This window comes from Dermacentor silvarum, chromosome 5 (assembly GCF_013339745.2).
Source record: "Dermacentor silvarum isolate Dsil-2018 chromosome 5, BIME_Dsil_1.4, whole genome shotgun sequence".
Taxonomy (NCBI): Eukaryota; Metazoa; Arthropoda; class Arachnida; order Ixodida; family Ixodidae; genus Dermacentor; species Dermacentor silvarum.
In genome coordinates this window covers 185,262,106-185,289,946 of record NC_051158.1, presented here as the reverse complement: position 1 = coordinate 185,289,946, position 27,841 = coordinate 185,262,106, and the positions used below count along the sequence as shown (strand labels likewise).

General features: G+C 50.0%; 1 protein-coding gene across 5 annotated transcripts in view; it reads right to left on the bottom strand.

The window, feature by feature from the left end:
- The window catches only part of LOC119453950 (phenoloxidase-activating factor 2), a 208,381-nt gene that overhangs the window by 88,618 nt on the left and 91,922 nt on the right, over positions 1-27,841 (bottom strand). The window contains exon 1 of one of the 5 annotated variants that reach the window (XM_037715982.2): positions 22,359-22,400. The exons of the other annotated variants lie outside the window; for them this stretch is intronic. The gene's annotated coding sequence lies outside the window, so the exon portion shown is untranslated. Of the gene's footprint in view, positions 1-22,358; positions 22,401-27,841 lie in introns of those variants that run through there. 5 annotated transcript variants of the gene reach the window in all.

Sequence of the window (27,841 nt, the reverse complement as noted above, 5' to 3'; positions counted from 1 at the left end):
GAGTCTTGGAACGTCTTGGATATTCCGTACGGAAGACCAGCGCACTGACGAAAATCCGAACGCGAATACAAGAAACTATGCACGTCTCACCGATTCCCTGGAACATGCACCCAAACTTCCACATAGGGCGGCGACAAGCCCAAGCGCAGGCGCTCGCGAGAAAGAACCACCCTAATGTCTTATATGTAGACGTGTCCAGCACCGCAAGAAGCGCCACATTCGTCACCAGCGTAGTTGACAATCACAGGACCGAAATAAATGCGTCGTCGGTTTCCAGAGCCAGCGATGCAGAGGCAGAGGAACTAGCCATAGCGTTAGCCATCACGACGAGACCGCAATTCTGACGGACTCTAAGACGGCATGCAGAACTTTTTCCAGGGCCGCACATCGTATTCTGAGTGCAGTGCACCAGCTCCCACCATATATACAAATCATGTAGACTCTGGGGCATGAGGGGGCATCAGCAGGCACACGCCGCGAGCACACCAGGAGCCGCGAGAGGGCCTCGCCGAGCAGTTGCATCCCGAGCCGATACCATTAACTTACAAGCACATCCTACAACACTATCGCCGCCTCACAATGCTCTGACGCGAGAGGAAGCCGTATTATGGCAAAAAAAAATACAACATATCCCCATTTGAGTCTACCACGCCATGCACGCTGCGCAGTGTTCCTATGAATGTCCACACTGCGATCAATGTGCAACGCTGTATACCACATGGTATGGGCTTGCGCAAGCACTCCACAGCTCACACCCAAAATACACCCCATCACACGGCAACGGGAGACAGCGCTGCCCAGCTCCGACTCAACGGACCAGCTCAACCTGGTCAACCGAGCGAGAAGGGCGGCTGAGGCTGCTGGACTCCTGGACTGAGGGGACCACCCACTGCAGAGCGGAGGAGCTACTACCTACGCTCATGTGCTCTTTTGCATATAGTTTATTCTATATATATATATATATATATATATATATATATATATATATATATATATATATATATATCCGTATGCTGTCGTTTATTATTCCACGGAACTACAAGTTCTTGTGCCTAGTAAGCAAGATAAAAAAAATGTCACAGTTTCGCCCTAAGGGTGAAGCAATGAATGCGATAGCAACACAGCAATGTCATACGAAGTAAGGTGAGCGGCTTTGGTAGCAATATGAATTGTAGTAAACATGAGCTGATTAAGTAAGCAGGTGTGCTGCGGCGTAAGTAGACCGACATGAAGAGAGACTCGATGACCACGAGAAGGCGCGTGTGAAACGGTGGTGTTGATGAGAAGCGCTGCCCGTGGGCAGCGCGTGCGAAGGGACACACCTGTAGCGCTGCACTGCCGATCCGGGCAGCATTGCATGTGTAGCGCGCGTTGGAAAATGTGGCCCGACCATTACTAACTGTGGTGTGAGCGCGCACAAACAAACATGAATAGATCACACTGAATGACTGCAGACAACGACTGTCAAAACGCTAGCAGCAAGCGCATATACGCCGCAGCGGGCGAAGGTACGTGCGGTCTATCGCTTCAACGGAAACTGAGCGGCGAATGCACAGCGCATAAAGGTCAGAGCCGTGTGGAGATAAGAGACGGTGCGAGCGAGCGACGAGCGCGGTTGTTGGCAGAGTAGAAATGTAGAAAAAATAGCTGACTACTAATTAGTACTTACGTGTAGCAATTATCTGTATTTCTTACGTGTAACAGTTCGTACAGGATTGCTAATCATTTCTGTATTGGACCGGTCACGAGCCATTAGTACATCGGCCCAAATTTATCTTTAGTAACTTTTCCCCAATCATACAATAATGTTTCCTTTTGGTTGATTGACCCTACACATCCTTGTCATGTTGCCCTCTATCAGCACCGCTTTCCGAAGGCATGTCTCGAGCTTCTCGCCGCTCGCCCCGGTGTCGTTCCCCCTGCCGCTGCACTTCATTGCCCCTGCCCCCATTCTCTGGACAACTCGGGCTAGAGACTGCACTTTCAGGGGGCGAAACTGCTTATGTCCCGATTTCTCCTGCTCACCCTGAAAGTTTGCTCATGGTTTGTGAGAACGCGCTTGTAGACACTGGAGTCGCTATTTCTGCTATCCATAGGAACTAGGCTGTCGTCTACGAAAGGTCCAAACGCCGTACGTTGGTCCGCTCCTACGTGTGGCCAATGACATTCCAGTTTACTCTGCTAGACAGTGTACTGTTCTCATCGACGGCATTCGCCATCGTATACAGCTTGCTGTGCTTTTGTCGTTCGCTCACCAGGTTATATTAGGCTGGGACTTCCTGACAGTTGCTTCTGCTCTTATTTCATGCAGTGAACCAGTGATTAAGATTGCGGACACCGAGCTCTCTACTACTTTTGATTCACTTCTGTGTAAAATCACTCCGTGTTAACGGTCGCGCATCATCCACGGACACTTCATTTTATTGCGATAGCAATTATGTGGACACTACAAAGCGGTTTTCTGCCGTCGGCGTCGTCGCCGCCGTCGCCGTGAGGTTCTGTGTGACGTCAACGGCGATGAAATCGTCGCAGCGCCCCGGACGCTGTATGCGCGAGTGAAAATGCGCGAGGGACGCGCGCTTTCACGGGGAGCGAACGCACGTCGGCGAGCAAACGCGCGTTCTGCGTCGTGCTCCCTGAAGGGCTGAAGAATTAAGCATCTCTTTCCTCCTTTACAATCACCCTATATAGAGAGGAAGCTCGGCTTCTTCCGTCGGGCGAAAGCCTGTGGGGGGACGGGAGGGAGGGAGGGAGGGGAGGCGACGTTTAGCTGCGGCACCAAACGCGTATTTATATAAAAACGTTGCGAGGCGAGAAGGTGGGTAAGATTTCCAACGCTGCTCGACGAGTGTCCCATTCTGATCTCGTCGAAAACCTCAGAGCTGCCCCTAGAGACACCGGCAACAGTCACTAACGCCGCGTGCGTTCGGTGCGAACGTGGGCAAAACGCCGACGGCGTCGACAACCGTTCTGCGCGTTGCTGGTGCTGCTGCTGCATGTGCAAGTTTATACAGCTGATAAAACTACTATCCTTACTCCGATGGCTCTACTAATTTACTATCGCAATTGATGCTTCGCCTTTCGGGTGAAACTGCGACATTTTCCCTGGCACAATCGTTCTCTGGAATGCGCTCCAATATCACATAGTTTCATTCACCGACCAAGTAAAAAAGTGGGCAGCTTGCACAAGTGGTGCAAGGTTGGAGTAGAGTGTACTAGATTGGGGGAGTGGGTCCAACGAGGGCTCTGCGCTGAGGCATTTTTTTATGGAAAATACAGGTGGCGCCACCGTCACTTTCTTCCGAATGAGCGGCCCCGCTCGCCGGCCGGACTAGTGTCGCGTCGGAGACCCTACCGCAGCTGGATGGAGCTTTAACAGGCGGATGCTCGGTGGCGGCAACACTGAGAATATTCCCCACCGATCTATTGTAAATAAAATGGAAAAGAGCGGCGGAAAGAACGCAAACGACGCAACAACGACGGTGCGTCAAGCAGACGACAGCTACTCACCCCGCGAGCTCGCCTCAGCCTATAAGCGCTGTTGAAACCACGACCTACTGAACTACAGACCTGCACAGATCTCCCTGCTCCAGCACGCCTGGTCTAGTTCACCCCTTTTGCCGCTTTGGGATAGAACGTACGAGCAGAGTGGCGCTAGTTATAACCTGTTCGCTGTCGTCTGCTTCTGCGATCTGTTCCAGCGCTCGTGCCGCTATTTCGGCAGCCCCAGATCGTTTACATTGTTTGTAAATGAATAAATTCACGAAAATAAAAAAGAAAACAAAATTTGCGAATGATTGCCTCTCATTTCAATCACGAGGTACAGTAGGAAGAGCGGTGCAAGAAAGGAAAACAACGAGTACAGCCGGCAGACGGATAACATTTCCTCCCGTTGCCTTCGCAGTAGAGGAAAAAAATTTGATTACCAGAAGATTCATAGGATAAAATATAGTACAATGGAGTAATAAAGAAATACAATAATAAAGAACTTGATATATTTATATGAACAAGGACATTTAAACGAATCACGCAGACGATATGTATACGCAGACCACACACAAACTGCGTGAATCTGCAGACGCTGCAGAAGGCATGTAACTTCAGCTTTAGCTACATGCAGCTTGCTTGATTTAATTACAGATGGTATAACGTAAACGATCACATTGTGGTGTATTGCTGTGCGCCATCATGTAAATCAGAACAAAGCAAGGACTCTAGCATCAGTTTTCACAGTTTCATAAAAGCTTTGCGATGCATATTTGACGGGCCGAACAAACACGTAAACAATCACTTCATCAGCGAGTTTTTTTTTTTTTTTTTTTTTTTGTGTGGAGCGGCGCGAAATTTCCGCATAATAGCAAACCTAGAAAGAATTCGTATACTATTTTACGCATTATTACATAGCACTACAATGAGTACACTTAAACAATTTTGCATACTAGCTGTTGTCTTCGTAAGAAATTGTCACATATGCTAGCAGCCCGCTACAGAAGAGCAGGCGAACACATTCGAACGCCGCCCAGCCACCCGCCGAGTAGCAGACGAACAGGTTATAAAAGCGCCACCTATGGTCACCGGTTGAACGAAAGTGGGCGCAAGCTGCTCGCATAGAAGCCGGACATCTGTGCAGGTCTGTAGTTCCAGTAGGTCGTGGTTGAAACAGCAGGAGCCAACGTTTATTGGCCGGAAATTCAGAAAAAGGCGACGGCAGCGCCGCCACATTTTCCGCGTTTTTTGCTTCACTCTCGCCGCTTGCTAAGACGTCCGTTGGACCCACTCCCCCATTCTAGTACACTCTAGCTGGAGTAAACAGTGGAGCTGGTTATCGGCCTAGCTTTTCTTTAACTCTTGGCTAAGTTTTGCTATGAAATGCTAAGTGCTGCTAGGCACGGTATTCCGAATCGACTCGACGCCGACGCGCAGATTCTCGCTTGGCCACGCGGCGCGCTTCAAGATGAGCGGCTTCATCTTCGGGTGTCCGGATCTTCTTTGGTCGTCCCTTGTCAAGGTTACATGTACTCGCCACAGAGTCAACCAGAGTTGTGCCGCCGTCGCGGCGGCTCCGTGCTTTTCTCCCCGGTGACGTCACGGCCAAGCTTCGCCTCCACACTTGCCGGGATGTGGTTGGTCGAAACCTGCCGAGCTGCTGCTGACGCCGCCCGCGTTTCCTCGGCGTGAACCGCGGGAAACAGGGAAACGCGGGCGGCGTCGGCAGCAGCTCTGCGCGTTGCCTCGTTGGTGGTGCTACAATTAATTTATTTCGCTCTCTATCTCGCTCTCATTTTCTCTTTCCCTCTCCAGGGCATTGTGCGCGCCGCGCGCATGCGCTCCGTCCCTCTCCTTAACGTCCCATGTCAAGGCAACATGCGCACGGCACGGAGAGGAGGCGAGGCACACGGGTGCGACTGTTTTCACAACAAATCCTTGCAGGGGCGGGGCCTCGCCTCGATGACGTTTCATCATTTTTTCCCCTCTCTGTTTGGTGGCGCGGTCGGTGTGCGGCGCCTCAGTTCGGATCAGCTTAAAGTTTTAGATCAGCTCATTCCACGTGAGCGAGAACTTGGCGCGCGCATCATATTCGCGGCGTGCGTTGTTTTGTTTCGCTTGTGAAAGCGCGGAATGTAACGATGAGCGACTCAGCGAGCCTCCTGACCGACAGAAGGTGAGTCAGGAGACTCGCAGTTTTAAGTCACAATTAGCTTGCATGCGCGGTTCTAATCATGACTGAAACCGAAAAATAACAGTTCAGTTATTTTTACGTTTATCAAAATTTCTGAGGATCGGGTCATGTCGCGGTAACCAGAACAATACTCCACTCAAACCCGAAACAAATCGGTGCCACGAGAACGCTGAACCGGTAACCAGAACAATGATAACCCGATGTTCAAAAAGGCGAATCAAGATAAATCAATTGTCTAGTGTTGCGCACTAACCGCAACTGAAAACAAGTCATTCTGCCGGGTTGGGTCCCTGGTTAAAATTACTACTGCGTTTTGAATGACAATTCTACGCGTAGAGCGAAACACTAACAAGCAGTCGATACATCCTTACATTTAGACGGCTTGTTCAGGTCTCTTGATGTCTGCACAGCATACCTCTCGTTGACGGCAGCCAAGGACCTCTCAAAAAGCTTAAGCTCATCGTCTCACTTCAGGTAGCCATGGGAGTAGCCATCTTCATGATAATGTAACCCTTGAAGGTACTTTTCGATCACCTTCTGTCGGTCAGGAGGCTCGCTCATCGTTGCATTCCGCGCTTTCACAAGCGAAACAAAACAACGCAGGCCGCGAGAATGATACGCGCGCAAGTTCTCGCTCACGTGGAAGGAGCTGATCCGAACTGAGATGCCACACACCGACCGCGCCGCCAAACAGAGAGGGGAAAAAAGGAAAATGTGATGCGTCATCGAGGCGAGGCCCCGCCTCTGCACGGATTTGTTGTGAGAACAGTCGCACCCGAGGCACACGCCACTCTGCGAGGTGGTTGCTAGGCAACGCAGTGACCTCATAGCTCGGCGAGGTTTTGCGGCAGGTGGCACTTTTAGATGCGAAGCATCTTATGGGGGCGGCTTTGTGCGTCCCTCCCGCGGCGTCCCACACCCCCACGGCGCATGCGCGTCCCCTCCCCCTCTCTCCTCTCCTACGTTCCCCCTTTCTCTCCTCTGGAAATCCTCTACGGAGCGGCGCCCGCGTGCCACACCCCCACAGCGCACGCGCGTCCCCTCCCCCTCTCTCTTCTACGCCCCCCCCCCCTTTCTCTCCTCTAGGAATCCGGAGCGGCGCGCACGACAGGTGGTGTGACACCTGCATACTCCGCTGGGGGCGCCACGGTAGTTCCGCGGTGTGAAAATGACCGAGCGCGAGTGCCTCATTCTCGATCCTGTGCAGCGCCGCGATGAGCGCTCGGGCCGCTGCCGCGAAACTATCTCCCGCTCAAGCTAACCATCTCCCCGCTGCTTCGCATCCACACATGGTTCCCTTTAGCGGGAGATGGAGTAATTTTTTACGGTGAGCTAGAACAGCTTCACTTAAAATTCCGCTACAAGTTACCCGAAAAACTTCACATAAAATGCTACACCTCACTCCTGAAAAGAAAATCACACACACCTTCAGAGTGCGCTGGACTGGGCTGGTTGGTGCATTCTTAGAGGGTAAGCGAACAGCGCTTCAGTGAAAATTAAAGATGACATACAAAGCGCTGACTAACAAGTAGTGTTTAATGCACCTGGCCGTCAGTATAAAGGGACAAGGATTGGCGCAAGAGAAAAAAAGGTAATCACAAATACATCTCAATTTTCTATTGTTAGCAGACAGATACACATTCGTTAGGTGCCTTAGTTGACAGCTGTGTAGAAATATGGAGAGTACGCTAACCCAAGAACCACTAAGATGGCATTTCAGAAATGCTTCGCTTATCTCTCGGGCACGTTACTCTCGGTATGGTCCTCAATGACAAAACGTTCACGTTTCGAAAAATGTCGCAGTCTCGCCCGACAGGCGAAGCATCAATTGCGATAGCAAATTAGTAGAACCATACGGAGTAAGGATAGTAGTTTTATCAGCTGTATAAACTTGGACATGCAGCATCACCAGCAACGCGCAGAACTGTTGTCGACGCAGTCGGCGTTTTGCCCGCGTTCGCACCGAACGCGCGTGGCGTTGGTGACTCTTGCCGGTGCCTCTGGGGGTGACTCGGAGGTTTTCGACGAGATCAGAACGGGACACTCGTCCAGCAGCGTTGGAAATCTTACCCACCTTCTCGCCTCGCAACGTTTTATTGCGATAGCAATTATATGGACACTCCAAAGCAGATTTCTGCCGTCGGCGTCGCCGTCGCCGTGAGGTTCCGTATGACGTCAATGGAGATGAAATCGTCGCCGCGCGCCGCCGAACACTATGTGCGAGGGAAAGGGCGCGAGGGACGCGCGCTTTCACGGGGAGAGAACGCACGGCGGAGAACAAACGCACGTTCTGTGCCGTGCTCCCTTAATGGCTGCAGAAGTAGGCGTCTTTTTCCTCCTTTACAATCACCATATATGTAGAGCAAACTCGCCTTCTTCTGACGCACGAAAGGCCGTGGGGGGGAGGAGGGGGAGGGAAGGGAGGCGACGTTTAGCTGCGGCACCAAGTGCCTATTTATATCAGAGGCAACACTCACCAACGCCGCACGCATTTTGTGCGAACGCGGGCAAAACGCCGACGGCGTCGACAACAGTTCTGCGTGCAGCCGGTGCTGCTGCATGTCCAAGTTTATACACTACACTAATGCCCCACAAGGGCGCTGTAGGTACTGTAAATAAATAAATAAATAAATACAGCTGATAAAGCTACTATCATTACTCCTACTAGCTTCCTCCAATTTTTTCGCACTTCCGTTTACTTTAAGAGCAACGATCTTAGAGCCTGCCGCGTGCGTTTAACGGAAATTTAATGCGATGGATTGAAGGGGTCGCCCTGTCAATGAAGATCAGGTGTTGGTGCCGGCGGCGTTGTTCATTAGAGAACATTACCGTATATAAATATCTAGATATATGTAGATGCCACGCCTTCCTATATGACATCTGGTAAATGCGGATTATATTGCCACAACATTCTGTCGCTCATATCTCGTGCCCATATCTCGTGCCCATATCTCGTGCCCATATCTCGTGCCCATATCTCGTGCCCATATCTCGTGCCCACACCTCGTGCCCATATCTCGTGCCCACACCTCGTGCCCATATCTCGTGCCCACACCTCGTGCCCACACCTCGTGCCCACACCTCGTGCCCACACCTCGTGCCCACACCTCGTGCCCACACCTCGTGCCCACACCTCGTGCCCACACCTCGTGCCCACACCTCGTGCCCACACCTCGTGCCCACACCTCGTGCCCACACCTCGTGCCCACACCTCGTGCCCACACCTCGTGCCCACACCTCGTGCCCACACCTCGTGCCCACACCTCGTGCCCACACCTCGTGCCCACACCTCGTGCCCACACCTCGTGCCCACACCTCGTGCCCACACCTCGTGCCCATACCTCGTGCCCATACCTCGTGCTCATACCTCGTGCTCATATCTCGTGCTCATATCTCGTGCTCATATCTCGTGCTCATATCTCGTGCTCATATCTCGTGCTCATATCTCGTGCTCATATCTTAACAAAGTTATCAATAAAAATTGGGAGGACGCATAAGCTTCGCTTTTAAGAGTGGAACGCGATAGCATTAAAAGATGATAAGTGGTTCTTGAGGGAAAGGGAAAGGTTGGCGCTATCTTCTGCAGCCCTTGAGGGAGCACGGCTCAGCGCCAATTAAAATATCCCCGACTGCTTCTCATGCTTCCCGACAACTTCCCGCCGTAAGCAACCGTAATGGTTACCGGGAAACACTGGCGGCGAACGCTATGCTCGAAGATGAGCTTTCTGGTAGAAACGCGGCATCTTGCGTGGGGCCATCCCGAAGATATTGCACAGCCGCGCCAAAAAAAATTGCATAATTTTCAGGTTTCCGTTTTTGTTTCGTACTTTTAATACTTCAGTCAGAGGATTTCACATAAAAGGCATGCGCTGTGGGGTGTTTTGTTTCATGACATTTGTTTGTGGATTGTCATTCTCAAAATTCCGAGGAATAGCTTTGCCAAGAATGCAAGACAGGGTATGAGCAACATTATAGATAGAATGGTGTGGCATACCTAAATATATTCGGAGGGCCTGCGTGGTTGGGGATGACCGACGCCGGATTTTCTGCGACAGGGGGCACTTAAAAGCTGATGAGTTTTGCGTGATGGCAGCAACTGTGGAATTGCAGTATCTGGATGAGTAGTCACTGACGCGCTGTGATAGCACCTTTCCAAGACACGCTTTGTCTGTGTCGTCGTTTTCGCGCCTTTTACCTGAAGCTCTTCGACCTAGGCCGATCAGGCCGAAGTTGCCCTTAACATTTCAACCTTTTCCGATCGCACCGACCTCTCCAAATATAGCTTTTTTTTCGTCAACGATTGAAGCCTGGAACTCGTTGCCGGGAAGCATCTGTTCACTACCATTGAAAGAATTCTTGGAAGCTTGTTCATGAATGTTCATACTATAACGAACATACAAGAAGCAGTTGGGAAAAAGAGGGAAGCGAAGTGCTTGTAGGCTTGATTGCGCGGTCATCATCCATCTCCTGTAAATAAAGCCATTTCTGCACAACTCTCCGTAACAGCTTTGGTGGAATGTGCTGGGTAATCGACACCCGAAGATGGAGGTTATACATCAAATTCTTTGTCGAAGCCGCCGCCTTGCTGGACTTCCACCGAACCCAGCGGAGTTGGAGATGTCCCGCGACGAGGAAGAGCAACGGCCTGTCCCAGCACCTGCCAGTTCTGTCCACCAACTACGAGATACACGTCCCTTCGCCGGATAGCCGGACGAAGACGTCGAGGAATGGCTCATCCGTTACAAACGGGTGAGCGCCTAGAACAAGTGGAATAGCACTTCTCAGCTTTCCAACGTCGTGTTCTTTCTTGCGGATACCGCGTTGGTGTGGTTTGATAACAACGAGGAGAGATTCACAACATGGGAAAGATTTGTTTCGCGAATCAAAGAGCGCTTCGATGACTCCGTGACGAAAAAGAAAAGGGCAGAACAGACGCTTTCACAACGCGCGCAAGTGCCGGGCGAAACATGCATGACCTACATTGAGGAAGTGCTAAAACTCTGCAGGATGGTGGACTCTGGCATGTCCGAGGGAGACAAAGTCGGGAACATCCTAAAAGGAATCGCCGAGGACGTTTATAGCTTTCTGATCGCTAAAGACAACCTGGCCTCTGTCGCCGACGTCATCCGGCACTGCCGCACGTTCGAGCAGCTTAAGACGAGGCGCGTTACGCCGAAGTTTGGCAGGTTAGCCAACGTTACGACCGTTGCAAGCATAGATAACGACCAGTCGCTCGATCTTGCTTCAACCATCCGTCAAATAGTTCGAGAAGAGCTCTGCCTGCACTCACAAGTGACTCACCGCAATACTTATCACCCATGCTCGTCACCAGCTGTTGAAACAACCGTCTCATCCTTCTCCGAGTATCCAGCGGATTATGGACTCCCGCCGCAACAGCCACCACTTGTCTACGAAAGCGGCGCTCCCTCTGACGCTCGATCACGATGGGCAGATCCACGTTATTATCGTCAAGGACCCGTGACTTATGATGCCGGGACGCGACCAGAGCAATGCCGACCCTACTACATTACGACCGATACAACCTATCCCAGCGAACACTGGAGGCGAGTTACCCCAAAGAGAACGAACTCGCTTACAGCCCACAGAGAGCAAGCATTGGTTTTGAGGAGTATACAGTGAACCATGACCCTCCCGTGTGCTAGAGCTGCGGTTCCACGGGACTCACAGCTCATTACTGTCGCCAACGCCGTCAGTCACGAAGGACACCACCGATGTTCTCGCCACCTGGAACCCGTACATTGCATGACTAATGGACCAGTTCACTTCCCACGGACCGTTCCTCGCGCGAGATCAGACCCAGCAATTCGCCAGCGTCTGACCGCAGCCTGACACCACCAATTAACCGTCCTCGTTGTTTTCCGTCCCCTCGGCGCCGTGGATCTTCGCCCCGCCGGGAAACTAGCATCCGCGGCCGATGGAGGTGATGTCGCCAGACGGTCTCTGGATTAAATACCTCTGCCTGCTGTGATGATCAAAAAGAAAGTGAATGTGCTAGTTAACGGATTGCCGACCATTGCTTTAGGTGGTACTGGTGCGAATGTGTCTGTCATGAGCCTCGCTTTGAAGAACCACCTAGTCCACAAAGTTATGTTTTCATGGCACGGAGCCGTTACCATGTGAACGTTATACATGTGAACGAGGTGCTTTTACCCGCGCTTTCTGAGCAAAGCTCGTGTGGAGAAGAAAGGGACACACGCAGTGTGCTTGATAAAGTGCTTGCTCCCTTATGGTGCATAATGCCCGTTCGTGTTTGTGCGACTACTGTTGACTCTGCTTGCTTTGACCTCGTGATTAGGCCCCTCAGCATCAACTGTGCTAAAAATTCAACTGAACTCGTGCCTTGCTCTGTCGTGTGCATGACGAGAGGAGTGGGTGCTGAATTGTTCCGCCACGCCAGTTGTCCTGCCTCGAGGCATGCAAATTGCTCATTTCGATGAAGCTTCATGCAGCTAAATAGCAGTACTCACAGAAGAGCCCGCTTCTGCTTACTCTCCTTGCGACTACCGCCCTTCTGAAGACCTGATTCTCAGTATGATTAGCAAGGCTCTCTGTACATCTCAGCGTCAAGCACTGGTACAAGTCCTGTCCCGACATGTTGCTGCATTCGATTTTACTTACCGAGATGCGCCACTTGATTTACCATCATCACGACCTCGCCACAAAATAGATACCGGCTTAGCACACCCGCCTCGCCAGAAGCCCTACCGCGTATCATCCTACGAGCGCAATGTTATCGCAGAACAAGTTAAGGAAATGATGAACAAAGGTGTCGTTCAAGAGTAGTCCGGCCCATGGGCAGCTCCAGTATTCCTCGTCAGGGAAAAAGATGGCCCCTGGAAATTCTGCGTAGATTACAGACGCCTAAACGCTGTGATGAAGAAGGATGTCTACCCACTACTGCGAATCGACGACGTCAGCGATTGCTTAGACGCTGCTCATTTTTCGACGCTTGATCTACGATCGGGATATTTGCAAATACCTATGGAACCTAAACACAAGGAAAAGACCGCATTCGTTACCCCAGGTCGCTTATTCTAATTTAATGTTATGCATTTTGGCCTCTGTAATGCTCCCACCACCTTTGAAAGATTCATGGATACGATATTACCTGGCCTAAATTGGGAGATTTGCATGTGTTGCTTTGATAGTGTTGTAATCTTCGGCCGCCCGTTGGAAGAACGTGCGGCTCTGACCCACCTGAGCCTTGTTCTGAGTTGCATCGAGAAAGCTGAACTAGTTTTATTAAACTCAAAAAAGTGTCGGTTTGGCGAGCGTCAAACATTGGTTCTGGGACATCTAGTCGACAAGGATGGCGTCAAACCCGATCCTCGTAAGATTGAAGTCCTTCAAACCACCACAGACAGCACTCCTCATTCACTCCTTCATTGGTCTATGTTCCTATTTTCGTCGTTTTGTACCCGATTTGACGATATTGTTCACCCGTTGACATGTATTCTGCGACAGGATGGAGCCTTCACATGGACACCAGAGTGTGACGCATTGTCACGGAGCGGCATATTTTCGAATGGTTTGGACGCTGATTAACGACACACCGAATTACGAGCGTCAAACACGTGGGCTCCTGACTGCGCAGCGTATAATGCATTCGACATCGACACGCCGAATTACGAGCGTCAAACACGTGGGCTCCTGACTGTGCAGCGTATAATGCATTCGACATCGACACGCCGAATTACGAGTGGCAAAAACGTGGGCTCCTGACTGTGCAGCGTACAATGCATTCGACATCGACACGCCGAATTACGGGCGTCAAAAGCGTCGTGGCCGCTCGGGCTGCCATCTCCATTCCAGACGCGTCACGCCGATTACGGACCCCGAAGTGTGCGCGTACGGCCACGTGGTAGTACCGGGCTCAACCTTGGCCCTTGACATTGGGAGAGAGGCTAATCTGCGGTTCTTCGTCCATAGTGGGAGTGCAGCCAAGATTGTTGGGAGCTAAGAGAGCTGAATTCGGAGAATGCTACGTAGCGGCAGTTTCCCTACCTAGGGAACTAGGGAAAGGAGAGGCTATTTAGGCGCATGTTTTGGGCCCTGCTGATTAGTCTAGAAGCTGAACCTATGCGCTGCTGAGAAGCCGTTGGGGGGGGGGGGGGGGGGGGGGGGGCTAGTGCCGTCCAGTATCGCCTGGGCCGCCTGGCCACGTCGGAACTCCGAGGAACTTGTTGACGTACGAGACGTCAAACCAGCGTCTGCAACGAAGTTCACGGTAGTTCGCCTCAAGTTAGCTCAACCTGCTTGAGGGAAGACGTCCAATCTAGACTCCCGGGAAACCCAGCTCAGCAATTCGCATCCACCTCGACAAGATCGGACCGCCAGCATTCTTCGGGAAAGCTTTGTGCACCGACTTCCACGGTTTATGGACTTGCTGCTGCTGCCCGGCCATGCGTATGACACCATTTGTTTTCTTTTGAACTTTCAATTCTTTTGAACATTGCTTTAGTGAAATACTGTTAAGTGTGTTCTTGTTTATTTGATCCTCGCACTGTTTCATTTTGATATCTACTATTAATTGTTCGTATTTATTGTCTTCATCATTGTGATCTATTAAGCTCAGGTGTGTTAGTCTGTCTTGTGTCTTTTTTTTATTATTGTATTTTAATAACTTGTGTGTATTTATTAGCCGATAAATATCTTCTTTTGTTTACTCCCGACTCTGACTCTTTTCACTGTGCTCGCTTGCATACGGAACGACCAACCAGCTTGTCTACCCCGTTGATCGACTTCGCGCCGACGACGAATCGGGGACAGCTGTGACACGCATCATTCTCGCAACAGAAGTTTATACTAACGTCAGCACCCTTCTTGCGTCACTTCGACCCATCAGAAGTTCACACCGATGCTAGTGGAATCGGAATAGGAGCGGTACTTGTACAACGTCACAACAACGCCGAAAATGTCGTCGCATATGCCAGCCGTTGTCTGAGCAAGTCGGAGCGCAATTATACGGTTACGGAGCAGGAATTCCTGGCAGCTGTTTTCGCCGTGCAGAAATTTCAATGTTATCTTTACGGAAGACCATTTAAGATAGTCACCGATCATCACTGTTTATGCTGGCTGGTTGGCTTGCGTGATCCCTCGGGTCGACTCGCGCGCTGGGCGCTGCGCCTTCAGGAATATGACTTCGTGGTGTCATACAAGAGCGGACGTCGTCATGCCGACGCAGACTGCCTTTCTCGCATTCCCCTTGCGACTTCCGACTGCGAAGATGAGAATTTTGATGACTGCCTCGCTGCCATTACTCGTACGTTCCCCGACGTGGCAGACTTTCAGAGAGAGCAACGCAATGATCTCAACCTGGATCCGCTGTTTGCCGCCGCTCGTACTTCTCAAAGCAGCGGTCGCTTCACCATTCGTGATGAGTTGCTCTATAAGAACAATTACTCCGGGAATCGAGCACGTTTTCTTCTAGTTGTTCTCTAGAGTCTTACGCGTCATGCATGATGATGCGACATCAGGTCATTTCGGTTTCATGCGAACGCTACACCGCACGCAAGAGCGATTTTACTGGCCCAACATGTACCAGACAACCAAAAACAATGTCGCTAATTGTGAAACGTGTCAACGTCACAAGCGACCAACCACAACTGTACCAGGTCCCCTGCAGTCATTGACACCACCCAGTACACATTTGGAGAAAGGCATTGACCTTATGGGTCCATTCCCGTTATCTAACAATAAGAACCGTTCGATAATCGTTTGCGTGGACTATCTCACACGGTACGCAGAAACTGCAGCCATACCCTCTTGCACCACTGCCTGTGTGGCACTCTTCCTGCTGCGTTCCGTAGTCCGTCGTCATGGTCCGCCGCGTGTTGTCAGTGACCGCGGTCGACAGTTCACTGCGGACGCCGTTGAGGAGCTACTTCGTCTATGCACTTCTGAGTTCCGTCACTCCACGCCGTATCATCCACAGACCAATGGCCTTGTTGATAGGACGAATCGAACACTGACCAACATGCTTGCCATGTATGTTTCCTCCAATCATAACTGGGACGACGTGCTGCCCTTCATGACTTACGCATACAACACGGTGAAAGATGAAACCACGAACTATACAGGCCATTTTATCTCCTCTATGCAATGCTACCGCGCAGCCCTCTCGATACTTTCTGAAGCTTTATTATTGCGATAGCAATTATATGGACACTCCAAAGCAGATTTCTGCCGTCGGCGTCGTCGTCGCCGTGAGGTTGGGTATGACGTCAATGGAGACGAAATCGTCGCCGCGCGCCGCCGAACGCTGTACGTGCGAGTGAAAGGGCGCGAGGGACGCGCGCTTTCACGGGGAGTGAACGCACGGCGGAGAACAAACGTGCGCTCTGTGCCGTGCTCCCTTAAGGGCTGCAGAAGTAGGCGTCTCTTTCCTCCTTTACCATCACCATATATGTAGAGCAAACGCGCCTTCTTCTGACGCACGAAAGGCCGTGGGGGGAGGGAAGGGAGGCGACGTTTAGCTGCGGCACCAAGTGCCTATTTATATCAGAGGCTCCGGCAACAGTCACCAACGCCGCACGCATTTTGAGCGAACGCGGGCAAAACGCCGACGGCGTCGACAACAGTTCTGCGTGTTGCCGGTGCTGCTGCATGTCCAAGTTTATACAGCTGATAAAGCTAATATGATTACTCTGTATAGCTCTCTACAAGTTTGCTATCGCAATTGATGCTTCGCGTTTTAGGTGAAACTGCGACAACTTTTTCTGCACGACGACGATTCTGTGTCAAAGAATGTGTGCCTCGCTGTAGAAGCCCGCCGAATGATCCCGTCTTCGTACTTTGGCCTCGCAACACCGTTCAAAGGACCGTTACGACGAGCGTCACGGACCAGTATCGTTCGCCAAAGGCGACTTGGTGCTTCTTTGGACACCGCAAAGCAAGCGGGCCTTGTGTCAAAAATTCCTGTCCCACTATTCCGGCCCATACGCTGTCCTAGAGCGTTTGAGTGAACTTTGTTATGTAATAGCTCGCCTCCTGGGCAATGGCCGGCGATCAAGCAGAACGCAGGTGACTCATGTTGCTCGCCTGAAACGTTATTCCCCTACTGATCCCTCCTAACTAGCCCTACGGGCTTCGTCTGCTTGTCGGGGAATGTAACAAACATAAGAAGCAGCTGGAAAGAGGGGAACTAAGTGCTTGTAGAGGTATACAATGCCCACCCTGTAACAGACGAAAAACACTGAATAACTGCACAGATGAACGGTCACATTCGGATACAGTGGATCCCACGGGACACTATTTCTGCTAGTATACAAGCTGTCACCGCCACCCACAGTGAGCTGCCACTAGATGCGGAAGCACCTTTCCCAAGTGACCCCCAGGGCGATTTCCTCCACCACAAGGAGATGCTCCGCCGCACCACACGAGATTTAATTCCACCGTGTGGTTCAAACCTTCCAGGCGGCCTTACACGCCATGAGGAGGTGGTGTTGCGGAGACTCCGTGTGGGGGTGGCACTTACCCCATCGGTTACCTACGCCTGGCCACAACACCGCCGTGGATCATTTGCGGATACCTGCCCATATTGCCGAGCTCGAGCGTCCGCGGCAACAATCAAACACCTGTTGTGGACATGCCCTGGTCTAAACCAGGTACGACGGCGCTACCTACGAACAGTGGGCCTTCATCCTACGCGACCACCGGACTATGATTCATGGCTCTATGGAAGCAACCACCGAGCACGATTGCTGTTCATCGCAGAAACCGGCCTACATTTCTATATTTAATGGTTTGTGCCGTTGGGTGAACTTTCGAAATAAAAAAAATGCTTGTAGGCCGGATTGCGCACTCACAATCATCAATATCCTGTAAATAAAGAAATTTATGCACAACTCTCCGTAACAATATGTTTGTTGATCCCACTCCTGCAATAGCCTAATTGAGGCTGCAGTATGTATAAATAAATTAATAATTAAATAAAAGAAATTGGAGGACGCTTAAGCTGCGCCTTTAAGAGTGGAAAGCGATAGCGTTATCGGGCCCCGTTCGCATCGCATTTTGCTTTCAGTAGGCTTCACTGCAACACAGAACGTGGGAAAGCCAGCTTACAAAGACCAAAGTTACACCGATCCCCTTAAAGTCGGCTTCACTTTTAAACAGTAATGCATTGCTGGGAAGACGTGTTTCCAGGGGCAATTTAGGCCGTCTTATATTATAATGTGAAGGCCCTAGCACCTTTTTTATTATTTTATTAATTGCTTGCTATTGCCCCGAGGCGCGCGCGTGTCCAAAACGCATTAGGCAGGCGAAGTCCCAATTTCACCTGCCCAGCATGCGAGCGCCATCTGGATTGCATTTTCGCAAGTACCCGAGCGCGCCGCTGTTATAATGCTGGAAAAGGGGTTTCTGGGGTTTGAGTTTCCTCGTAACAGAATGATGTTTTCTCGTACATTCAAATTACAATCCGACGCCACCATGTCTGTAGGTTTTGGTTAAGTCGTACTTTACCATTTTTCTGGCTGATTTCAATGTGAGAAATTCAATTTTTGTTCACCACAACCTTGCCCCACGCGGAGGGACTGCGCGGTCGGGGATGATTTTACCGCCACGGACGCCATCTACGCCGACGACGGATTTTCTGCGACACGGGGCCCTTAACGGTTAAAAAAGGAGGCGGTACACAGCGCCGCATTAGCTGCTACAAGGAACGTACTGGGGAATGTGGGCCGATCCCGGTGCTGTCTAGAGCTATCACGAAGAAAGAACACTGGCACGTGAGGCACGCGCGAAAGTTTCAAAGAGCTTTGGCATGAGCAAAGATTGCGTGCGGCCTAGTGGGTAGAGCATTGGGCTCGAAGGTTTACGTCCGCTGTCGGTTACACTCCTTTTTGTTAAAGATGGCCGAACTGTGGCGAGACAGGGAATTCCTACATATCGCTAAGTGTCTGGAACGAGGCAACCTGTCTAATGAACATGGCTTATGCGTTCAGCCGAATTTCTGTAAACGCGGTGCAATGGCAGCGATAAAGAGGGGATTTTCACCAAAGACGGTAGGTTGCGTACTGCCGTAGGTAAATTCATTCGTTAAAGGGGCCCTGAACCACCTGCAAAAAAAAAAAAAAAGCATACGCTGACTGTGAACATCCCAGCCAAGTTGTGCAGTCATGCACTGCGCGTGGTGTTTGCAAGCGGAGCGCTTAGTCACATTTCTCTCAAACGCTCTTTTCAACTAAATCCTGCTCCTCACTCTTCTGGACGCTTTCTTTGTAATAAAGTGGATTCCCATACGCGCCTGCTATTTGCCAATAGCTGACATCAATCAAGACACCGGTGCTTGGATGAGTGCGCTTCTTTCTACTGTTACTGCGTATATTTGTTGACAAAGTTGAATAAACAGGCTGAAGTAAGCGAAAATGTGCTTTCGAATCCCGATAATAATTACGTACTTCCGGAAGAAGCCTACTATCATGTGCTCACGCTCAGCCGCGGCCGCCCACGTATGAACTTTGGCCACCCTGCTTTTCGGTATCGTCGGGTCTCGGTAATTTCGACTAGTTCTTAACGCTCAACTCATGGCCGCTCCTGCTCATAGACGCCTTGGCAAGCTTTGCTTCCTATTGAGCTTGAAAAATGCGCAAGCTGCATGCGTCGGTGAAGGACAAAGCCGGTCCGCACCACGACCAGACTGGAGCGCGCGATCACGCCTTGTGTTGCACAAAGCAAACGCTGCGCATACGCACTACATGTATGCTGTCTGCTACGTAGCGTAGATATCGCGGTCGCTGGCCGAGTGCACTGCAGCTCGCTGAGCGCGTTTGGCTTATGTTTGGCGCGTCGTAGGCGCCGAAATCACAAGTGGCGTCTACGTGAGCATCCAAAATCAAACTTGAACTGCGCGCCACGGTGACGTTAAGTAGACGCCCGGTCCGCCGTAGTCTTCGCAGTGCAAGGCATTGAAGAAGGGGAAGCTTGACCCCGTGCTTCTGCTGAACGCATTCAAGTACTTTTTGCGGCAAGGTATTTCTGAACTAACCTATTCTAACCTAAACCACTTGGATAAAAAGTGGTTTAGTGCCCCTTTAAGATCGCGCATTTTCCCGGGAAGAACGCAGCTGAATGTACAAAACAATGACGGTGCATTTTACCTCGGCATAGTACAGCGACCTCTCGTCGTTCGCTTAAAATATGATGCAAATAATGCCACATTTTCTGCATGTCTGAGCGGCGCTGCTTTGAGCGGTACGGGAACTTGGAAAGCGGGATGTTATCATTCTCATGTGTTCCCCACATAGATTGAGCATGTGCCCGTATTAACGTTCATTTAGAGAACGCGTGGTTTTTTTCGTGGCAACGCCGATGCCTGTACCGTTGGCAGCTGGTTTAGGTTTAAGCTGCTGTATCCGAGCTTGTTAATCATTTCGGATAAGAAGCAAACAGTGCACCTCAGAAGCGCAACAGTACACCGATGTGCGTATGCACATTATTTAGATAAGTGCCTGCGAGCGCGACTGGCTGCCTTGAAAACGTCAACGTACCGGTGTTGATAGTGCGCCGTGTGATCGATTCTTAATTTGTGTGTGTGTGTGTGTGTGGTGACTCCATGGTGTGTGTGTGTGTGTGGTGACTCCACTTGCGACGCCGAAGCCCCCGGGAAGCAGAAGACGCGGCTTTTGACCGGAAAACGCCGCGAGGCAGCCCAGCCAAGAAGCAGCAGCAGCGGCAAGAAAGTGGTCGTCGCGCAGTGTGTGTGTGTGTGTTTGTGTTTGTGTTTGTGTGTGTTTGTGTTGTGTGTGTGTGTGTGTGTGTTGTGTGTGTTGTGTTGGTTTGTGTTTGTGTGTGTGGTGTGTGTGTGTGTGTGTGTGTGTGTGGTGTGTGTGTTGCTGTGTGTGTGTGCGCGTGTGTGTGTGTCGCGTGGTGTGTGCGCGTGTGTGTGTGCGCGTGTGTGTGTGCGCGTGTGTGCTGTGCGCGTGTGTGCTGCGCGCTGTGTGTCGTTGCGCGTGGTGTGCGCGCGTGTGGTGTGTGCGTGCGTGTGTGCGCGTGTGCGTGCGTGTGGTTGCAATATACGAAATTACTTTTATTTCAAATTTGTATGGTAAAAAGTGAACTACAAAAGCAGTTTTCGTCGTCTTAATGGCGTAATTAGCTTCGGGGTCAATCGCTCAGGTCCGCCGGTAGTAGACGCACGAACTTGGCGGCTACCCACGGCTGAACGCGATCGCCTCAAACTGCATGTGCGGCTAGCGAGGGCTGAAGTTCGTGCAGCCAGCGACGCAACCCCATCACTTGCCCGCCGCCGACACTGAACGTAACCTCTCCAGACAGAAACTTCCCGCTCCTCGACGCTGTCGTTCATTCCCAGCATGATCTGCGTGTGCCGCATTTTACGTCATGTGGGCAGCAGCTGAGGAGCAGGCAGGTGGTTCGATAGAATTAGTCATTTGCAAGAAATATGCGCAACTCTCAAACCTGATTGTTTGAGGAAATGACGCAAGTGCGCAGAGAAACTTTCATTGACAGCGAAAAATCGCCCTTTAAGCCCAGCACATCCGACACTGGACAAAGAGCGACAGTGAACACCTATCTACATAGTGCCAACTTTCAACAACGAGTTTATTTGCGGCATCAAAACGTACTTATGTACGCTTATAAAAGGCCTTCGCTACGGGTGCGTATTAAACACTTGCTCGGAGCGCACTAACAATGTCTATCGCGTCATATACGGGACCTATCATGTGATAAACAGTCATGCCATACGCAACAATTGTAACTTTTTTCTTTATAATAAGATGAATGGTTTGCTGATGCAAGCGTCACCATGTGTTGTGCTTGAATGAGTAGCCTGGTCAACTCGTTCATGCTCTGTGTCGTTAAAGACTGGCCGGCATTTCTTGCAGTCAAGTGGCAGAAAACTATCGCGCTAATCCTTGCTTTTATGTTCACGTAGCCTATCGTTTAGGCTTTTGCCAATCTGGACGGCGCACTCTAAGTTTGTCAAGAGGGGCATTGTGAAGATGTGCTTTAGTTATGCCTTAAAAAATCATGCGAACTTCTGGTTCCACGCAACAAGCGAAGAACATTCGCTACTCTGCTCATCCAAACCATATCACTGCATCAGTAGCGGAAGCACTGCTAAAGCAGATTCAGTACAACACTAACATGCCCCAATAGAGAGAAGGAAAGGTTAGCAGTGACATACATTCATCGACTGTCCCACCAACTCAAGAAAATTGCACTGCGTAGTAACAGAAGCATTGCGTTTCCAGCAACAAACAACTTAGGCAGTCTTTGAAGGAAGACCGGACCAGGGTGCACCTGGTAAACACGCTGGTAAACACGCTGGTAAACACGCTGGTAAACACGCTGCGAACACAGCGAGAGGTTTGTCGAGTGTAAAACAAGTGTCCACATTCCAACGATATGCGGGCCTAGCTAGTCTGGCCGATGCCTCAACGATGGGCTACGTGAATATAAAAGCAAAGTAAGCAATGCGATGGTTTTCTTGCGCTTGACTGCAAGAGATGCACCAGCCGACCCCTCTTTAACCATATAGTGTTTCTGGGTAAAAGCGTGAACGAGTTGACCAGACTGAAGCCCAACACACAGCCATCTACGGTGACGCTTGCATTAGCAAGCCATCTATATGCTTATCGAGAAAAGAGATTTTTGCGCGCCGATGAAGCCACGCCCCCGAGAGGCGACGTACCTTGCTGCAGACACTTGCGACGCCGAAGCCCCCGAGAAGCAGAAGACGCGGCTTTTGACCGGAAAACGCCGCGAGGCAGCCCAGCCAAGAAGCAGCAGCAGCGGCAAGAAAGTGGTCGTCGCGCCGGCGGCTGTTTAAATAAGTGGCAAGGCCGGTTCCACGCCGGCGGCGAGGGTGCGCGTGACGCCACCCCGCGGCCTTCACCTGACTAGTCGCGCCGGAAAGGGTCTGAACACCACGCATTCGGCGACCTTCGCGGCGCCGGTCGAAGCCCGGCATCAATCGCTTTCTCGGAAACGCCTGACCAGCACGTGTCGCGCTGTTGCCACTCGGCGACACGGATGCTTTAAGTTCGAAATCAAAGTCAGTATGCACGTGTGACACGTTTCCCCGGTCGGCCTCTGGCTTTTTTACGGCCCAGCGAATATGCTATCCTAGTAATCCTACTTTTTGTAGCAATAGCGAAACTTTCCTGACACTATATCTGCGCGATTTGTAGAACTGTGCCGACAATTCGCACGACTCTTGTAGACTTATTGTGCCACGAGTGTGTTCGAAAAAAAAAATGAAAAAAGGAGCGCGCAACGAATCCCATTTTGGAGAAATGTGCAATGCGCCTGCAATCGTGACCTTTTCCATTTTTTTCTGTCTTATTGTAGCAAGCATTAAAATAAATGTCAAGACAGCGTAAAAAAAAAAAAACAACTAAATTGTGCAGCATATAAACTAGTCATGCACACACGCAGCTCTCCCTTTTCAAGTAGAGTGCATTTAGCTGTTGTCCCGGTTTCGCCCAGAACCGTCGCATGCGCCAAGACTCACGTGAGCATGCTTTGCACTATATTGCAAAACCATAACAGCTAGCGAAGTTGCTAGAAGATTTTAGACCAGCTTATGAACAGTCTATTTGTACGTAGTCGACACCGATTTAGAGTTTCTGATCGCTGCTGGCGGTGGCCGTGGCATACATTCTCTGATCTGTCATCTCAGTCGAACCGGAAGGATGGAATAAGAAAACAAGAGGTGAAAAGCAGAGAGGTTAACCAGGTTAAGTGGCCGGTTGGCTGTTCTGCACACGGGGATAGGGTAAGGGCAGAGAAGATAAGAAAACAAGATAATATAAAAAAAGAAGAAAGAACGCATCAGTTCGCACATTCTATAGTTTTTCAATGAGTCCTGTTTCTTTTAAAATTCTTACTAGCGCTTTTAAAGCAGTTCGTGCCGACGTCGGCATGCGTGCTTCAGTTAGAGGGAGAGCCCATTGAACGTGTGAATAGCATAACATGTTTAGGTGTTGTAATAGACCACCATTTAAACTGGAAAATGCATATTGGTTCGCTATGTAAAAAGTTCAGCAGTGTTTGTTTTGTGATATATAAATGTCGCCAGTTTTTCGATGTACCGACTTTGAGAACCATCTATTTTGCTGTTTTTCATAGTCGGATATCATACTGTATAGAGTCGTGGGGCCATACGTATCAATCTTGCCTAAGGCCACTTGTAGTGCTGCAGAAGCGAGCAATTCGTTTTCTGTCAAGTTCAAGTTATGCAGCCCCTAGAAAGCCGCTTTTTAACAAATATCAAATCATGCCCCTAAACTGCTAATAAACTAAAAACTACAATTACGGTGTATAACTGTATAACTAACAATTGTCCACTTCACCGCTCATCATTCATGTCTTCCCGGTTCCAAACAAGAGGTTACGAAGCCGGGAATTTCCTAAGACGGCTTCCTAGCATTGGTTTTACTTTGTGGAACTGTCTTCCTGTACACGTAAAACAAAGTAAATGCTTTTTGTTAAGCTGAAACCCCATTACAAAGACCTGTATTAATGTTGAATTATAATTACAATACAAGATGTCTGCTACCTGCATAAACACACAACTGTTGAAATTGATATTCTATAAATATAAATCTGTGTTATTATCCATGTATGGATCCAAACTAGCTTGATGCTAAGGATCCAGATGCTTCTCATGTATTTTCATCATTTTTGTATCCTTTTGGCAAATAAATTCAATTCAATTCAATTCAATTTAGCTATGGCGCCTGCAAACGCAGCCTTTTAGACACCGTAAATGTTATAAAAAATTTTTGAAATAGCCTTCTGATCTTTCTGAAAAATAAGGGAATGAACTTTAAACGTTGACCGTGCCTACGTGCTACGCGTAAGTGCTTGCTTTTGCATAATATTTTGAATATCTTTAGTGCTACAAAAATGAGTCGTAGCAACATGGCGGCGCCTATGCGGTTCCCACTTTTTTTTTTTTTTTTGGTTCAGCTTTTCCTCTAGAGTTAGTAAACTAACTCTATGGCCCAGCTAGAAGCAGTGCCGGCGCCACGCAGCGTTGCGCCATCTCTCGAGGCGACGCAAAACCCACCCCGCTGAATCATAGCCTCGGAGATTTGCGCGCACCAGCTGCTCAGCCGGCGCGCGGAAGTCTTGGGGAACTCACAGACCGCCGCTGGCGTTCAAAAGAGCACAGGCAACCCTATCTCAGCGGCAAAAGATGACAATCAATTGTATGGTGCCCTGTAATCTGCCTTTTGAACGTCGCTAGTTCAGATGACGTATAAAACTTCAGCGTCCTAGAAGTTACAGCTTGAGTGATATGGTGAACAAACAATAGGAAGAACTTGGAAGCAATATTTTTTGCAACTTGTTTGGGCAGTAACTAGCGTATGTAATGCGGTCCTGTACAAAGGGTTGGGGGCCAAAGAGAGCATTTTTGACTGCTTGCCCAGATGATTTCATTTGGTTGCTCGAAAATTGTCGTTTGTGTCCCCGGATGACGGCTTTGGCTGTTTCCTGAAACGGTAGCTAAAACCATTTCATGCTTAACAAATCGCTTTGTTCAATTATATGGACACTTCAACCGGATTTCTGCCGTCGCCGTGAGGTTCCGTATAGATTCCAAGGGCGATAAAATCGTCGCCGCGCGCCGTATGCGCGAGCGAAAGCGCGCGGGGGACGCGCGCTATCACGGAGGGCGAACCCTCCCTCCCTCCACCCCCCCCCCCCCCTCGCGCTATCACGGAGAGCGAACGCTCGGCGGAAAGCAAACGTGACCGTCGCGCAAAAGACCGTGGGGGTATGGGAGGGAGGCGGGGCGGCGCTGTGCTCCGGCACCAAAGGCGTATCTTGCCACTCAATCTCCCACGCGAAAGCAACAAAGCGGGAAGAGGGGGGGGGGGGGGGCAGCTTTTCTTTGCCAACACCTTCTCCTTTGCGCTTTGCCCGGGGATGCCGGTCGTCCGCACCGTCTCTTATCTCCACATGGCTCTGACCTTCCTATGCCCTGTGCATTCGCCGCTCAGTTTCCGTTGAAGCGATAGACCGCGCGAACCTGCGCTTGTTGCCAGCGTTTTGACAGTCGTTGGCTGCGGTCATTCAGTGTGATCTATTCATGTTTGATAGTGCGCGCTGACACCACGATTGTTAATTCAGTTAGGAAGCCAATGTGTCCAAGTTTATGCAGCCGATAAAACTACTATCCCTACCCCGAATAGCTGTCCACTAATTTGCTATCGCAATCGATGCTTCGCCTTTCGGGCGAAACTGCGACATTTTTTTTTCTATATTCACTAGTTGTTATTTGTGCTCATGGCAGCTGCTTTTTGACACAATACTCTCGCTCTGTTCATCGAACAATTCCTAACTCTTTTGTAACCTAGCCCGCGACAAAACACTTGTGAACATTTGGAATGCATAAATCGAGCAAGGTTAGAGTAAAAACCCCCACGACCAATCGCGAAGCAACGGCCTTTGCGAATTCTCCTTTAAGCTTGTGCAAAACGAACTCAAGTCTTTTTCTAAAGCTTTTCAGCTACCTTATCGACAAGACGTTGCTGCTCCCTTGCAGTTGTGTGCACAAGCCCCGGTGTTGTGCGTTAATGCACGTACGTTATTTAATTGGTTGGCCAGCCTGTCTGTACAACTCGCGGACGAGTTATATGCGAAGTGTACCGCTATCTCCAGGAAATTTGTTCCGCGTTTGAGGTCGCAAGCTGCCCGTGCAGCGCCGCGCATTTGCGCAATGCCGTCATCATTTTCACTTAACCGGCGCTAAAATTACAGCTTTTACCCTTAAACTAAAAACAGTGAAGAAGCAGAAGGAATGACGCCCACAAGGCACGAAACAAACTGGCCTAACCTTGACATTTCCTTCGTGCTGGCAAGCCTTCAACAATTGCGAATAACATTAAAGTGTGGTGCAACCACCAACAAGTTTTTGCTACAACGACAAATATAAGCTACAGAATGTGTTGGCGCCACTCTGTCCGCACTCCAGCTGTTCCTGCGCCCCAAAGCCCTGTGACGACAGAAGCACGCCATCTTTCTGTAGTCGTCTAAAATGAGATAAAATGCGCCAAATTGGGACAATTTGTGTCTCCTTTAGCTCCTTCGCGTCTGCGGTTAGTCACGGATTTTGCAAGATAGAACGCAGACAGATTTCCCGCCCGTGTGCAAAGGTTTTGTAATATATCATGCAGTGAAAAGCCGAACTTCTAGAGAAAGGTTTGCGCAACACTGCATAGCAATTTGATTTTGTGATAGCACTTGCGTCCAAAAGCCGGAGGAAATCTTTGGGGTATGAAGTTCTTCAGATTTGTTCTCCTCATGGAAAGCCACTCCTTGTAGGAAGGCGCACGGCTGTTATAGTTGGTCTTTCATAAGTGTCGAGAGAAACGAGCGCTAAACCAGACGCACACACAGAAATGACAACTACTACGAGCACTATTGGCCGCGAGCAGGGTTTCCAGGACCACGGGAGAAAATGAAGCCGAAAATTTCCGAAAAGTAGCCAATAAAGTCGTCAACTGTGGTAAAAGCTGTATTAGGTGGCCAGAAAAGTAGCCACGGTGCGACAAACTAACCATTGTCAATTTGAGACGTGAAAATGAAGAAGGAAAAACGAAAAAGAACTAGTTTTCTGCTGCAATGATGGCGAACGAGAATAACAGAAGAAAACAAATGTTATCAAAAATTGTATCATAATTTACCAGAATGACTAGCTGACGTTGTTTGATGACTTGCACCAGTTCCACTACAATAAACTCGCTGCACCCCGCCCTTGTACTATGACGTGTCTCCAAACGTTCCCCTGCAAACTGGATGACATAGCACATGTTCCACTCTCCCTGTCATGCAGCCGCAAGCACCTTTAAGAAACTTGCATAGACCCTGGCACCTGTAATGGCATGGTTGCCATGACGCGTTTTCGAGTGTTGCACTCGCTTCTGGCGCCAAGAAGCAGGGTCTTCCAGATTCGCTTTCAAGGTAACTGTCGCTTGCGGTGGGACTAGGACCCCACCTATTGCTTCCGTCCAACGAAGCAAAACGCGAGACATCGATTGCGATAGCAAATTAGTGGACAGCTATGAGAAGTAAGGACAGTAGTTTCATCGGCCGTGTAAACTTGTAAACATAGACATACTGACTAAATTAACCAGCATAGTGTCACGCGCACAAAAGCAAACA